The sequence below is a fragment of the Lissotriton vulgaris genome, chromosome 8 (genome assembly GCF_964263255.1).
Source record: "Lissotriton vulgaris chromosome 8, aLisVul1.2, whole genome shotgun sequence".
Lineage (NCBI taxonomy): Eukaryota > Metazoa > Chordata > Amphibia > Caudata > Salamandridae > Lissotriton > Lissotriton vulgaris.
In genome coordinates this window covers 1,531,175,497-1,531,192,908 of record NC_141696.1, presented here as the reverse complement: position 1 = coordinate 1,531,192,908, position 17,412 = coordinate 1,531,175,497, and the positions used below count along the sequence as shown (strand labels likewise).

Sequence of the window (17,412 nt, the reverse complement as noted above, 5' to 3'; positions counted from 1 at the left end):
ATTCATCAAATTTTTTCCAACTGATTTACAACACAATCAATTTAACATAGACTTTGCTTTATGTCCTCCTTCTAATCTTGCTTCCACCTCTCTTACCTTCAGGTTTGACAATGAATATTTCCCATTTCATGCTTTTTTGTAAAGTAAACTCTTGTCTGCATTACCTTCCACTTCCCCTTGAACACAGATGTCAGTAGTCGGCTGACATTGCTTACCTACTCATGCATAATATATCTGGGTAATATAGTGCTAGCCCATTCAGAGTTAAAAAAACAACTACCTAACCTGGATCCCAAAAATGCTGTTTACCCATTGCACCAGTTAATTGGGAATGATACAGGACTCATTAAAACATATCTCTACCATATGAGGTTAAAAATCCAGGTCCTGCATCTATTTTGTTAAATGGTTTATTAAAGTATGAAGACCACAGCTACAAGCAGGCTGAAATAGCTCAGTTGGGAGAGCGTTAGACTGAAGATCTAAAGGTCCCTGTTTCAATCCTGGGTTTCGGCACAGTTGAGAGGTTCCTTGCTTCTAACAAAATAGGTCTTGGAATCAGCTGTAGTACTTTTTTCTCTATCAACATTTTTATCAACTGATCTACAAAATGATCAATTCAACATAGACTTTGCTTTCTGTCCTCCTTTTAAACTTTCTTCCACCTATCTTGCCTTCAGGTTTGACTATGAATGTTTCCCATTTCGTCCTTTTTTGTAAAGTAAACTCTTGTCTGCATCACATTCCACTTCCCCTTGAACACAGATGTCAGTAGTCAGATGACATTGCTTACCTACTCATGCCAAATATATCTGGGTAATATACTGCTAGTCCATTCAGAGTTAAAAAAACAACTACCTAACCTGGATCCCAAAAATGCTATTTACCCATTGCACCAGTTAACTGGGGAATGATACAGGACTCCTTAAAACATATCTCTACCATATGAGGTTAAAAATCCAGGTCCTGCATCTAGTTTGTTAAATGGTTCAAATTAAAGTATGAAGACCACAGACATCAGCAGGCCGAAATAGCTCATTTGGGAGAGTGTTAGACTGAAGATCTAAAGGTCCCTGGTTCAATCCCGGGTTTCAGCACTGTTGAGAGGTTCTTTGCTTCTAACAAAATAGGTCTTGGAATCAGCTGTAGTCCTTTTTCTGTATTCATCAAATTTTTTCCAACTGATCTACAACACAATCAATTTAACATAGACTTTGCTTTCTGTCCTCCTTCTAGACTTGCTTCCACCTCTCTTGCCTTCAGGTTTGACTATGAATGTTTCCCATGTCATGCTTTTTTGTAAAGTAAACTCTGGTCTGCATTACCTTCCACTTCCCCTTGAACACAGATGTCAGTAGTCAGCTGACATTGCTTACCTACTCATGCATAATATATCTGGGTAATATAGTGCTAGTCCATTCAGAGTTAAAAAAACAACTACCTAACCTGGATCCCAAAAATGCTATTTGCCCATTGCACCAGTTAATTGCGGAATGATACAGGACTCCTTAAAACATATCTCTACCATATGAGGTTAAAAATCCAGGTCCTGCATCTATTTTGTTAAATGGTTTAAATTAAAGTATGAAGAACACAGCTATAAGCAGGCCGTAATAGCTCAGTTGGGAGAGCGTTAGACTGAAGATCTAAAGGTCCCTGGTTCAATCCCGGGTTTCGGCACAGTTGAGAGGTTCCTTGCTTCTAACAAAATAGGTCTTGGAATCAGCTGTAGTTCTTTTTTCTCTATCAACATTTTTATCAACTGATCTACAAAATGATCAATTCAACATAGACTTTGCTTTCTGTCCTCCTTTTAAACTTTCTTCCACCTATCTTGCCTTCAGGTTTGACAATGAATGTTTCCCATTTCGTCCTTTTTTGTAAAGTAAACTCTTGTCTGCATTACCTTCTACTTCCCCTTGAACACAGATGTCAGTAGTCAGATGACATTGCTTACCTACTCATGCCAAATATATCTGGGTAATATAGTGCTAGTCCATTCACAGTTAAAAAAACAACTACCTAACCTGGATCCAAAAAATGCTATTTACCCATTGTACCAGTTAATTGCGGAATGATACAGGACTCCTTAAAACATATCTCTACCATATGAGGTTAAATATCCAGGTCCTGCATCTATTTTGTTAAATGGTTTAAATTAAAGTATGAAGACCACAGCTATAAGCAGGACGAAATAGCTCAGTTGGGAGAGCGTTAGACTGAAGATCTAAAGGTCCCTGGTTCAATCCCGGGTTTCGGCACAGTTGAGAGGTTCCTTGCTTCTAACAAAATAGGTCTTGGAATCAGCTGTAGTACTTTTTCTCTATTCATCAACTTTTTTCCAACTGATCTACAACACAATCAATTTAACATAGACTTTGCTTTATGTCCTCCTTCTAAACTTGCTTCCACCTCTCTTACCTTCAGGTTTGACAATTAATATTTCCCATTTCATGCTTTTTTGTAAAGTAAACTCTTGTCTGCATTACCTTCCACTTCCCCTTGAACACAGATGTCAGTAGTCAGATGACATTGCTTACCTACTCATGCCAAATATATCTGGGTAATATAGTGCTAGTCCATTCAGAGTTAAAAAAACAACTACCTAACCTGGATCCCAAAAATGCTATTTGCCCATTGCACCAGTTAATTGCGGAATGATACAGGACTCCTTAAAACATATCTCTACCATATGAGGTTAAAAATCCAGGTCCTGCATCTATTTTGTTAAATGGTTTAAATTAAAGTATGAAGAACCCAGCTATAAGCAGGCCGCAATAGCTCAGTTGGGAGAGCGTTAGACTGAAGATCTAAAGGTACCTGGTTCAATCCCGGGTTTCGGCACAGTTGAGAGGTTCCTTGCTTCTAACAAAATAGGTCTTGGAATCAGCTGTAGTACTTTTTTCTCTATCAACATTTTTATCAACTGATCTACAAAATGATCAACTCAACATAGACTTTGCTTTCTGTCCTCCTTTTAAACTTTCTTCCACCTATCTTGCCTTCAGGTTTGACAATGAATGTTTCCCATTTCGTCCTTTTTTGTAAAGTAAACTCTTGTCTGCATCACACTCCACTTCCCCTTGAACACAGATGTCAGTAGTCAGATGACATTGCTTACCTACTCATGCCAAATATATCTAGGTAATATAGTGCTAGTCCATTCAGAGTTAAAAAAACAACTACCTAACCTGGATCCCAAAAATGCTATTTACCCATTGCACCAGTTAACTGGGGAATGATACAGGACTCCTTAAAACATATCTCTACCATATGAGGTTAAAAATCCAGGTCCTGCATCTATTTTGTTAAATGGTTCAAATTAAAGTATGAAGACCCCAGCTATCAGAAGGGCGAAATAGCTCAGTTGGGAGAGCGTTAGACTGAAGATCTAAAGGTCCCTGGTTCAATCCCGGGTTTCGGCACAGTTGAGAGGTTCCTTGCTTCTAACAAAATAGGTCTTGGAATCAGCTGTAGTACTTTTTCTCTATTCATCAAATTTTTTCCAACTGATCTACAACACAATCAATTTAACATAGACTTTGCTTTATATCCTCCTTCTAAACTTGCTTCCACCTCTCTTACCTTCAGGTTTGACAATGAATATTTCCCATTTCATGCTTTTTTGTAAAGTAAACTCTTGTCTGCATTACCTTCCAATTCCCCTTGAACACAGATGTCAGTAGTCAGATGACATTGCTAACCTACTCATGCCAAATATATCTGGGTAATATAGTGCTAGTCCATTCAGAGTTAAAAAAACAACTACCTAACCTGGATCCAAAAATGCTATTTACCTATTGCACCAGTTAATTGCAGAATGATACAGGACTCCTTAAAACATATCTCACCATATGAGGTTAAAAATCCAGGTCCTGCATCTATTTTGTTAAATGGTTTAAATTAAAGTATGAAGACCACAGCTATAAGCAGGCAGAAATAGCTAAGTTGGGAGAGCGTTAGACTGAAGATCTAAAGGTCCCTGGTTCAATCCTGGGTTTTGGCACAGTTGAGAGGTTCCTTTCTTCTAACAAAATAGGTCTTGGAATCAGCTGTAGTACTTTTTTCTCTATCAACATTTTTATCAACTGATCTACAAAATGATCAATTCAACATAGACTTTGCTTTCTGTCCTCCTTTTAAACTTTCTTCCACCTATCTTGCCTTCAGGTTTGACTATGAATGTTTTCCATTTCGTCCTTTTTTGTAAAGTAAACTCTTGTCTGCATCACATTCCACTTCCCCTTGAACACAGATGTCAGTAGTCAGATGACATTGCTTACCTACTCATGCCAAATATATCTGGGTAATATAGTACTAGTCCATTCAGAGTTAAAAAAACAACTACCTAACCTGGATCCCAAAAATGCTATTTACCCATTGCACCAGTTAACTGGGGAATGATACAGGACTCCTTAAAACATATCTCTACCATATGAGGTTAAAAATCCAGGTCCTGCATCTATTTTGTCAAATGCTTCAAATTAAAGTATGAAGACCCCAGCTATCAGAAGGCCGAAATAGCTCAGTTGTAGGAGCGTTAGACTGAAGATCTAAAGGTCCCTGGTTCAATCCTGGGTTTCGGCACAGTTGAGAGGTTCCTTGCTTCTAACAAAATAGGTCTTGGAATCAGCTGTAGTTCTTTTTCTCTATTCATCAAATTTTTTCCAACTGATCTACAACACAATCAATTTAACATAGACTTTGCTTTATGTCCTCCTTCTAAACTTGCTTCCACCTCTCTTACCTTCAGGTTTGACAATGAATATTTCCCATTTCATGCTTTTTTGTAAAGTAAACTCTTGTCTGCATTACCTTCCACTTCCCCTTGAACACAGATGTCAGTAGTCAGATGACATTGCTTACCTACTCATGCCAAATATATCTGGGTAATATAGTGCTAGTCCATTCAGAGTTAAAAAAACAACTACCTAACCTGGATCCAAAAAATGCTATTTACCCATTGTACCAGTTAATTGCGGAATGATACAGGACTCCTTAAAACATATCTCTACCATATGAGGTTAAAAATCCAGGTCCTGCATCTATTTTGTTAAATGGTTTAAATTAAAGTATGAAGACCACAGCTATAAGCAGGCCGAAATAGCTCAGTTGGGAGAGCATTAGACTGAAGATCTAAAGGTCCCTGGTTCAATCCCGGGTTTCGGAACAGTTGAGAGGTTCCTTGCTTCTAACAAAATAGGTCTTGGAATCAGCTGTAGTACTTTTTCTCTATTCATCAAATTTTTTCCAACTGATCTACAACACAATCAATTTAACATAGACTTTGCTTTATATCCTCCTTCTAAACTTGCTTCCACCTCTCTTACCTTCAGGTTTGACAATGAATATTTCCCATTTCATGCTTTTTTGTAAAGTAAACTCTTGTCTGCATTACCTTCCAATTCCCCTTGAACACAGATGTCAGTAGTCAGATGACATTGCTAACCTACTCATGCCAAATATATCTGGGTAATATAGTGCTAGTCCATTCAGAGTTAAAAAAACAACTACCTAACCTGGATCCAAAAAATGCTATTTACCCATTGCACCAGTTAATTGCAGAATGATACAGGACTCCTTAAAACATATCTCACGATATGAGGTTAAAAATCCAGGTCCTGCATCTATTTTGTTAAATGGTTTAAATTAAAGTATGAAGACCACAGCTATAAGCAGGCAGAAATAGCTAAGTTGGGAGAGCGTTAGACTGAAGATCTAAAGGTCCCTGGTTCAATCCTGGGTTTTGGCACAGTTGAGAGGTTCCTTGCTTCTAACAAAATAGGTCTTGGAATCAGCTGTAGTACTTTATTCTCTATCAACATTGTTATCAACTGATCTACAAAATGATCAATTCAACATAGACTTTGCTTTCTGTCCTCCTTTTAAACTTTCTTCCACCTATCTTGCCTTCAGGTTTGACTATGAATGTTTTCCATTTCGTCCTTTTTTGTAAAGTAAACTCTTGTCTGCATCACATTCCACTTCCCCTTGAACACAGATGTCAGTAGTCAGATGACATTGCTTACCTACTCATGCCAAATATATCTGGGTAATATAGTGCTAGTCCATTCAGAGTTAAAAAAACAACTACCTAACCTGGATCCCAAAAATGCTATTTACCCATTGCACCAGTTAACTGGGGAATGATACAGGACTCCTTAAAACATATCTCTACCATATGAGGTTAAAAATCCAGGTCCTGCATCTATTTTGTTAAATGCTTCAAATTAAAGTATGAAGACCCCAGCTATCAGAAGGCCGAAATAGCTCAGTTGGGAGAGCGTTAGACTGAAGATCTAAAGGTCCCTGGTTCAATCCTGGGTTTCGGCACAGTTGAGAGGTTCCTTGCTTCTAGCAAAATAGGTCTTGGAATCAGCTGTAGTTCTTTTTCTCTATTCATCAAATTTTTTCCAACTGATCTACAACACAATCAATTTAACATAGACTTTGCTTTATGTCCTCCTTCTAAACCTGCTTCCACCTCTCTTACCTTCAGGTTTGACAATGAATATTTCCCATTTCATGCTTTTTTGTAAAGTAAACTCTTGTCTGCATTACCTTCCACTTCCCCTTGAACACAGATGTCAGTAGTCAGATGACATTGCTTACCTACTCATGCCAAATATATCTGGGTAATATAGTGCTAGTCCATTCAGAGTTAAAAAAACAACTACCTAACCTGGATCCCAAAAATGCTATTTACCCATTGCACCAGTTAATTGCGGAATGATACAGGACTCCTTAAAACATATCTCTACCATATGAGGTTAAAAATCCAGGTCCTGCATCTATTTTGTTAAATGGTTTAAATTAAAGTATGAAGACCATAGCTATAAGCAGGCCGAAATAGCTCAATTGGGAGAGCGTTAGACTGAAGATCAAAAGGTCCCTGGTTCAATCCCAGGTTTCGGCACAGTTGAGAGGTTCCTTGCTTCTAACAAAATAGGTCTTGGAATCAGCTGTAGTACTGTTTCTCTATTCATCAAATTTTTTCCAACTGATTTACAACACAATCAATTTAACATAGACTTTGCTTTATGTCCTCCTTCTAATCTTGCTTCCACCTCTCTTACCTTCAGGTTTGACAATGAATATTTCCCATTTCATGCTTTTTTGTAAAGTAAACTCTTGTCTGCATTACCTTCCACTTCCCCTTGAACACAGATGTCAGTAGTCGGCTGACATTGCTTACCTACTCATGCATAATATATCTGGGTAATATAGTGCTAGCCCATTCAGAGTTAAAAAAACAACTACCTAACCTGGATCCCAAAAATGCTGTTTACCCATTGCACCAGTTAATTGGGAATGATACAGGACTCATTAAAACATATCTCTACCATATGAGGTTAAAAATCCAGGTCCTGCATCTATTTTGTTAAATGGTTTATTAAAGTATGAAGACCACAGCTACAAGCAGGCTGAAATAGCTCAGTTGGGAGAGCGTTAGACTGAAGATCTAAAGGTCCCTGTTTCAATCCCGGGTTTCGGCACAGTTGAGAGGTTCCTTGCTTCTAACAAAATAGGTCTTGGAATCAGCTGTAGTACTTTTTTCTCTATCAACATTTTTATCAACTGATCTACAAAATGATCAATTCAACATAGACTTTGCTTTCTGTCCTCCTTTTAAACTTTCTTCCACCTATCTTGCCTTCAGGTTTGACTATGAATGTTTCCCATTTCGTCCTTTTTTGTAAAGTAAACTCTTGTCTGCATCACATTCCACTTCCCCTTGAACACAGATGTCAGTAGTCAGATGACATTGCTTACCTACTCATGCCAAATATATCTGGGTAATATACTGCTAGTCCATTCAGAGTTAAAAAAACAACTACCTAACCTGGATCCCAAAAATGCTATTTACCCATTGCACCAGTTAACTGGGGAATGATACAGGACTCCTTAAAACATATCTCTACCATATGAGGTTAAAAATCCAGGTCCTGCATCTAGTTTGTTAAATGGTTCAAATTAAAGTATGAAGACCACAGACATCAGCAGGCCGAAATAGCTCATTTGGGAGAGTGTTAGACTGAAGATCTAAAGGTCCCTGGTTCAATCCCGGGTTTCGGCACTGTTGAGAGGTTCTTTGCTTCTAACAAAATAGGTCTTGGAATCAGCTGTAGTCCTTTTTCTGTATTCATCAAATTTTTTCCAACTGATCTACAACACAATCAATTTAACATAGACTTTGCTTTCTGTCCTCCTTCTAGACTTGCTTCCACCTCTCTTGCCTTCAGGTTTGACTATGAATGTTTCCCATGTCATGCTTTTTTGTAAAGTAAACTCTGGTCTGCATTACCTTCCACTTCCCCTTGAACACAGATGTCAGTAGTCAGCTGACATTGCTTACCTACTCATGCATAATATATCTGGGTAATATAGTGCTAGTCCATTCAGAGTTAAAAAAACAACTACCTAACCTGGATCCCAAAAATGCTATTTGCCCATTGCACCAGTTAATTGCGGAATGATACAGGACTCCTTAAAACATATCTCTACCATATGAGGTTAAAAATCCAGGTCCTGCATCTATTTTGTTAAATGGTTTAAATTAAAGTATGAAGAACACAGCTATAAGCAGGCCGCAATAGCTCAGTTGGGAGAGCGTTAGACTGAAGATCTAAAGGTCCCTGGTTCAATCCCGGGTTTCGGCACAGTTGAGAGGTTCCTTGCTTCTAACAAAATAGGTCTTGGAATCAGCTGTAGTTCTTTTTTCTCTATCAACATTTTTATCAACTGATCTACAAAATGATCAATTCAACATAGACTTTGCTTTCTGTCCTCCTTTTAAACTTTCTTCCACCTATCTTGCCTTCAGGTTTGACAATGAATGTTTCCCATTTCGTCCTTTTTTGTAAAGTAAACTCTTGTCTGCATCACACTCCACTTCCCCTTGAACACAGATGTCAGTAGTCAGATGACATTGCTTACCTACTCATGCCAAATATATCTAGGTAATATAGTGCTAGTCCATTCAGAGTTAAAAAAACAACTACCTAACCTGGATCCCAAAAATGCTATTTACCCATTGCACCAGTTAACTGGGGAATGATACAGGACTCCTTAAAACATATCTCTACCATATGAGGTTAAAAATCCAGGTCCTGCATCTATTTTGTTAAATGGTTCAAATTAAAGTATGAAGACCCCAGCTATCAGAAGGCCGAAATAGCTCAGTTGGGAGAGCGTTAGACTGAAGATCTAAAGGTCCCTGGTTCAATCCTGGGTTTCGGCACAGTTGAGAGGTTCCTTGCTTCTAACAAAATAGGTCTTGGAATCAGCTGTAGTTCTTTTTCTCTATTCATCAAATTTTTTCCAACTGATCTACAACACAATCAATTTAACATAGACTTTGCTTTATGTCCTCCTTCTAAACTTGCTTCCACCTCTCTTACCTTCAGGTTTGACAATGAATATTTCCCATTTCATGCTTTTTTGTAAAGTAAACTCTTGTCTGCATTACCTTCCACTTCCCCTTGAACACAGATGTCAGTAGTCAGATGACATTGCTTACCTACTCATGCCAAATATATCTGGGTAATATAGTGCTAGTCCATTCAGAGTTAAAAAAACAACTACCTAACCTGGATCCCAAAAATGCTATTTACCCATTGCACCAGTTAATTGCGGAATGATACAGGACTCCTTAAAACATATCTCTACCATATGAGGTTAAAAATCCAGGTCCTGCATCTATTTTGTTAAATGGTTTAAATTAAAGTATGAAGACCACAGCTATAAGCAGGCCGAAATAGCTCAGTTGGGAGAGCGTTAGACTGAAGATCTAAAGGTCCCTGGTTCAATCCCGGGTTTCGGCACAGTTGAGCGGTTCCTTGCTTCTAACAAAATAGGTCTTGGAATCAGCTGTAGTACTTTTTCTCTGTTCATCAAATTTTTTCCAACTGATCTACAACACAATCAATTTAACATAGACTTTGCTTTATGTCCTCCTTCTAAACTTGCTTCCACCTCTCTTACCTTCAGGTTTGACAATTAATATTTCCCATTTCATGCTTTTTTGTAAAGTAAACTCTTGTCTGCATTAACTTCCACTTCCCCTTGAACACAGATGTCAGTAGTCAGATGACATTGCTTACCTACTCATGCCAAATATATCTGGGTAATATAGTGCTAGTCCCTTCAGAGTTAAAAAAACAACTACCTAACCTGGATCCCAAAAATGCTATTTGCCCATTGCACCAGTTAATTGCGGAATGATACAGGACTCCTTAAAACATATCTCTACCATATGAGGTTAAAAATCCAGGTCCTGCATCTATTTTGTTAAATGGTTTAAATTAAAGTATGAAGAACACAGCTATAAGCAGGCCGCAATAGCTCAGTTGGGAGAGCGTTAGACTGAAGATCTAAAGGTCCCTGGTTCAATCCCGGGTTTCGGCACAGTTGAGAGGTTCCTTGCTTCTAACAAAATAGGTCTTGGAATCAGCTGTAGTTCTTTTTTCTCTATCAACATTTTTATCAACTGATCTACAAAATGATCAATTCAACATAGACTTTGCTTTCTGTCCTCCTTTTAAACTTTCTTCCACCTATCTTGCCTTCAGGTTTGACAATGAATGTTTCCCATTTCGTCCTTTTTTGTAAAGTAAACTCTTGTCTGCATCACACTCCACTTCCCCTTGAACACAGATGTCAGTAGTCAGATGACATTGCTTACCTACTCATGCCAAATATATCTAGGTAATATAGTGCTAGTCCATTCAGAGTTAAAAAAACAACTACCTAACCTGGATCCCAAAAATGCTATTTACCCATTGCACCAGTTAACTGGGGAATGATACAGGACTCCTTAAAACATATCTCTACCATATGAGGTTAAAAATCCAGGTCCTGCATCTATTTTGTTAAATGGTTTAAATTAAAGTATGAAGAACACAGCTATAAGCAGGCCGCAATAGCTCAGTTGTGAGAGCGTTAGACTGAAGATCTAAAGGTCCCTGGTTCAATCCCGGGTTTCGGAACAGTTGAGAGGTTCCTTGCTTCTAACAAAATAGGTCTTGGAATCAGCTGTAGTACTTTTTCTCTATTCATCAAATTTTTTCCAACTGATCTACAACACAATCAATTTAACATAGACTTTGCTTTATATCCTCCTTCTAAACTTGCTTCCACCTCTCTTACCTTCAGGTTTGACAATGAATATTTCCCATTTCATGCTTTTTTGTAAAGTAAACTCTTGTCTGCATTACCTTCCAATTCCCCTTGAACACAGATGTCAGTAGTCAGATGACATTGCTAACCTACTCATGCCAAATATATCTGGGTAATATAGTGCTAGTCCATTCAGAGTTAAAAAAACAACTACCTAACCTGGATCCAAAAATGCTATTTACCCATTGCACCAGTTAATTGCAGAATGATACAGGACTCCTTAAAACATATCTCACCATATGAGGTTAAAAATCCAGGTCCTGCATCTATTTTGTTAAATGGTTTATTAAAGTATGAAGACCACAGCTACAAGCAGGCCGAAATAGCTCAGTTGGGAGAGCGTTAGACTGAAGATCTAAAGGTCCCTGTTTCAATCCCGGGTTTCGGCACAGTTGAGAGGTTCCTTGCTTCTAGCAAAATAGGTCTTGGAATCAGCTGTAGTTCTTTTTCTCTATTCATCAAATTTTTTCCAACTGATCTACAACACAATCAATTTAACATAGACTTTGCTTTATGTCCTCCTTCTAAACCTGCTTCCACCTCTCTTACCTTCAGGTTTGACAATGAATATTTCCCATTTCATGCTTTTTTGTAAAGTAAACTCTTGTCTGCATTACCTTCCACTTCCCCTTGAACACAGATGTCAGTAGTCAGATGACATTGCTTACCTACTCATGCCAAATATATCTGGGTAATATAGTGCTAGTCCATTCAGAGTTAAAAAAACAACTACCTAACCTGGATCCCAAAAATGCTATTTACCCATTGCACCAGTTAATTGCGGAATGATACAGGACTCCTTAAAACATATCTCTACCATATGAGGTTAAAAATCCAGGTCCTGCATCTATTTTGTTAAATGGTTTAAATTAAAGTATGAAGACCATAGCTATAAGCAGGCCGAAATAGCTCAGTTGGGAGAGCGTTAGACTGAAGATCAAAAGGTCCCTGGTTCAATCCCAGGTTTCGGCACAGTTGAGAGGTTCCTTGCTTCTAACAAAATAGGTCTTGGAATCAGCTGTAGTACTGTTTCTCTATTCATCAAATTTTTTCCAACTGATCTACAACACAATCAATTTAACATAGACTTTGCTTTATGTCCTCCTTCTAAACTTGCTTCCACCTCTCTTACCTTCAGGTTTGACAATGAATATTTCCCATTTCATGCTTTTTTGTAAAGTAAACTCTTGTCTGCATCACATTCCACTTCCCCTTGAACACAGATGTCAGTAGTCAGATGACATTGCTTACCTACTCATGCCAAATATATCTGGGTAATATAGTGCTAGTCCATTCAGAGTTAAAAAAACAACTACCTAACCTGGATCCCAAAAATGCTATTTACCCATTGCACCAGTTAACTGGGGAATGATACAGGACTCATTAAAACATATCTCTACCATATGAGGTTAAAAATCCAGGTCCTGCATCTATTTTGTTAAATGGTTTATTAAAGTATGAAGACCACAGCTACAAGCAGGCCGAAATAGCTCAGTTGGGAGAGCGTTAGACTGAAGATCTAAAGGTCCCTGTTTCAATCCCGGGTTTCGGCACAGTTGAGAGGTTCCTTGCTTCTAACAAAATAGGTCTTGGAATCAGCTGTAGTACTTTTTTCTCTATCAACATTTTTATCAACTGATCTACAAAATGATCAATTCAACATAGACTTTGCTTTCTGTCCTCCTTTTAAACTTTCTTCCACCTATCTTGCCTTCAGGTTTGACTATGAATGTTTCCCATTTCGTCCTTTTTTGTAAAGTAAACTCTTGTCTGCATCACATTCCACTTCCCCTTGAACACAGATGTCAGTAGTCAGATGACATTGCTTACCTACTCATGCCAAATATATCTGGGTAATATACTGCTAGTCCATTCAGAGTTAAAAAAACAACTACCTAACCTGGATCCCAAAAATGCTATTTACCCATTGCACCAGTTAACTGGGGAATGATACAGGACTCCTTAAAACATATCTCTACCATATGAGGTTAAAAATCCAGGTCCTGCATCTAGTTTGTTAAATGGTTCAAATTAAAGTATGAAGACTACAGACATCAGCAGGCCGAAATAGCTCATTTGGGAGAGTGTTAGACTGAAGATCTAAAGGTCCCTGGTTCAATCCTGGGTTTCGGCACCGTTGAGAGGTTCTTTGCTTCTAACAAAATAGGTCTTGGAATCAGCTGTAGTCCTTTTTCTGTATTCATCAAATTTTTTCCAACTGATCTACAACACAATCAATTTAACATAGACTTTGCTTTCTGTCCTCCTTCTAGACTTGCTTCCACCTCTCTTGCCTTCAGGTTTGACTATGAATGTTTCCCATGTCATGCTTTTTTGTAAAGTAAACTCTGGTCTGCATTACCTTCCACTTCCCCTTGAACACAGATGTCAGTGGTCAGATGACATTGCTTACCTACTCAGGCAAAATACGTCTGGGTAATATAGTGCTAGTCCATTCGGAGTAAAAAAAAAATGACCTAACCTGGATCCCAAAAATAGTATTTACCCATTGCACCAGTTAACGGCTGAATGATACAGGACTCCTTAAAACATATCTCTAACCTATAAGGTCAAATATCCAGGTCATGCATCTATTTTGTTAAATGGTTCAAATCAAAGTATGAAGACTACAGCTAGCAGGAGGCCGAAATAGCTCAGTTGGGAGAGCGTTAGACTGAAGATGTAAAGGTCCCTGGTTCAATCCCAGGTTTTGTCACTGTTGAGAGGTTCCTTGCTTCTCACAAAATAAGTCTTGGAATCAGCTGTAGTTCTTTTTTCTCTATCAACATTTTTATCAACTGATCTACAAAATGATCAATTCAACATAGACTTTGCTTTCTGTCCTCATTTTAAACTTTCTTCCACCTATCTTGCCTTCAGGTTTGACTATGAATGTTTCCCATTTCGTCCTTTTTTGTAAAGTAAACTCTTGTCTGCATCACATTCCACTTCCCCTTGAACACAGATGTCAGTAGTCAGATGACATTGCTTACCTACTCATGCCAAATATATCTGGGTAATATACTGCTAGTCCATTCAGAGTTAAAAAAACAACTACCTAACCTGGATCCCAAAAATGCTATTTACCCATTGCACCAGTTAACTGGGGAATGATACAGGACTCCTTAAAACATATCTCTACCATATGAGGTTAAAAATCCAGGTCCTGCATCTAGTTTGTTAAATGGTTCAAATTAAAGTATGAAGACCACAGACATCAGCAGGCCGAAATAGCTCATTTGGGAGAGTGTTAGACTGAAAATCTAAAGGTCCCTGGTTCAATCCCGGGTTTCGGCACTGTTGAGAGGTTCTTTGCTTCTAACAAAATAGGTCTTGGAATCAGCTGTAGTCCTTTTTCTGTATTCATCAAATTTTTTCCAACTGATCTACAACACAATCAATTTAACATAGACTTTGCTTTCTGTCCTCCTTCTAGACTTGCTTCCACCTCTCTTGCCTTCAGGTTTGACTATGAATGTTTCCCATGTCATGCTTTTTTGTAAAGTAAACTCTGGTCTGCATTACCTTCCACTTCCCCTTGAACACAGATGTCAGTAGTCAGCTGACATTGCTTACCTACTCATGCATAATATATCTGGGTAATATAGTGCTAGTCCATTCAGAGTTAAAAAAACAACTACCTAACCTGGATCCCAAAAATGCTATTTGCCCATTGCACCAGTTAATTGCGGAATGATACAGGACTCCTTAAAACATATCTCTACCATATGAGGTTAAAAATCCAGGTCCTGCATCTATTTTGTTAAATGGTTTAAATTAAAGTATGAAGAACACAGCTATAAGCAGGCCGCAATAGCTCAGTTGGGAGAGCGTTAGACTGAAGATCTAAAGGTCCCTGGTTCAATCCCGGGTTTTGGCACAGTTGAGAGGTTCCTTGCTTCTAACAAAATAGGTCTTGGAATCAGCTGTAGTTCTTTTTTCTCTATCAACATTTTTATCAACTGATCTACAAAATGATCAATTCAACATAGACTTTGCTTTCTGTCCTCCTTTTAAACTTTCTTCCACCTATCTTGCCTTCAGGTTTGACAATGAATGTTTCCCATTTCGTCCTTTTTTGTAAAGTAAACTCTTGTCTGCATCACACTCCACTTCCCCTTGAACACAGATGTCAGTAGTCAGATGACATTGCTTACCTACTCATGCCAAATATATCTAGGTAATATAGTGCTAGTCCATTCAGAGTTAAAAAAACAACTACCTAACCTGGATCCCAAAAATGCTATTTACCCATTGCACCAGTTAACTGGGGAATGATACAGGACTCCTTAAAACATATCTCTACCATATGAGGTTAAAAATCCAGGTCCTGCATCTATTTTGTTAAATGGTTCAAATTAAAGTATGAAGACCCCAGCTATCAGAAGGCCGAAATAGCTCAGTTGGGAGAGCGTTAGACTGAAGATCTAAAGGTCCCTGGTTCAATCCTGGGTTTCGGCACAGTTGAGAGGTTCCTTGCTTCTAACAAAATAGGTCTTGGAATCAGCTGTAGTTCTTTTTCTCTATTCATCAAATTTTTTCTAACTGATCTACAACACAATCAATTTAACATAGACTTTGCTTTATGTCCTCCTTCTAAACTTGCTTCCACCTCTCTTACCTTCAGGTTTGACAATGAATATTTCCCATTTCATGCTTTTTTGTAAAGTAAACTCTTGTCTGCATTACCTTCCACTTCCCCTTGAACACAGATGTCAGTAGTCAGATGACATTGCTTACCTACTCATGCCAAATATATCTGGGTAATATAGTGCTAGTCCATTCAGAGTTAAAAAAACAACTACCTAACCTGGATCCCAAAAATGCTATTTACCCATTGCACCAGTTAATTGCGGAATGATACAGGACTCCTTAAAACATATCTCTACCATATGAGGTTAAAAATCCAGGTCCTGCATCTATTTTGTTAAATGGTTTAAATTAAAGTATGAAGACCACAGCTATAATTAGGCCGAAATAGCTCAGTTGGGAGAGCGTTAGACTGAAGATCTAAAGGTCCCTGGTTCAATCCCGGGTTTCGGCACAGTTGAGAGGTTCCTTGCTTCTAACAAAATAGGTCTTGGAATCAGCTGTAGTACTTTTTCTCTATTCATCAAATTTTTTCCAACTGATCTACAACACAATCAATTTAACATAGACTTTGCTTTATGTCCTCCTTCTAAACTTGCTTCCACCTCTCTTACCTTCAGGTTTGACAATTAATATTTCCCATTTCATGCTTTTTTGTAAAGTAAACTCTTGTCTGCATTACCTTCCACTTCCCCTTGAACACAGATGTCAGTAGTCAGATGACATTGCTTACCTACTCATGCCAAATATATCTGGGTAATATAGTGCTAGTCCATTCAGAGTTAAAAAAACAACTACCTAACCTGGATCCCAAAAATGCTATTTGCCCATTGCACCAGTTAATTGCGGAATGATACAGGACTCCTTAAAACATATCTCTACCATATGAGGTTAAAAATCCAGGTCCTGCATCTATTTTGTTAAATGGTTTAAATTAAAGTATGAAGAACACAGCTATAAGCAGGCCGCAATAGCTCAGTTGGGAGAGCGTTAGACTGAAGATCTAAAGGTCCCTGGTTCAATCCCGGGTTTCGGCACAGTTGAGAGGTTCCTTGCTTCTAACAAAATAGGTCTTGGAATCAGCTGTAGTTCTTTTTTCTCTATCAACATTTTTATCAACTGATCTACAAAATGATCAATTCAACATAGACTTTGCTTTCTGTCCTCCTTTTAAACTTTCTTCCACCTATCTTGCCTTCAGGTTTGACAATGAATGTTTCCCATTTCGTCCTTTTTTGTAAAGTAAACTCTTGTCTGCATCACACTCCACTTCCCCTTGAACACAGATGTCAGTAGTCAGATGACATTGCTTACCTACTCATGCCAAATATATCTAGGTAATATAGTGCTAGTCCATTCAGAGTTAAAAAAACAACTACCTAACCTGGATCCCAAAAATGCTATTTACCCATTGCACCAGTTAACTGGGGAATGATACAGGACTCCTTAAAACATATCTCTACCATATGAGGTTAAAAATCCAGGTCCTGCATCTATTTTGTTAAATGGTTTAAATTAAAGTATGAAGACCACAGCTATAAGCAGGCCGAAATAGCTCAGTTGGGACAGCGTTAGACTGAAGATCTAAAGGTCCCTGGTTCAATCCCGGGTTTCGGCACAGTTGAGAGGTTCCTTGCTTCTAAC

General features: G+C 38.2%; 2 non-coding genes across 2 annotated transcripts; both read left to right on the top strand.

Annotated features, from left to right (window-relative positions):
* Positions 1–9,751: 9,751 nt before the first annotated feature.
* TRNAF-GAA (transfer RNA phenylalanine (anticodon GAA)) lies at positions 9,752–9,824 on the top strand. The gene has a single exon. It is a non-coding gene; the product is annotated as a tRNA-Phe (tRNA).
* A 6,325-nt stretch (positions 9,825–16,149) lies between these two features.
* TRNAF-GAA (transfer RNA phenylalanine (anticodon GAA)) lies at positions 16,150–16,222 on the top strand. The gene has a single exon. It is a non-coding gene; the product is annotated as a tRNA-Phe (tRNA).
* The last annotated feature ends 1,190 nt before the right edge of the window (positions 16,223–17,412 follow it).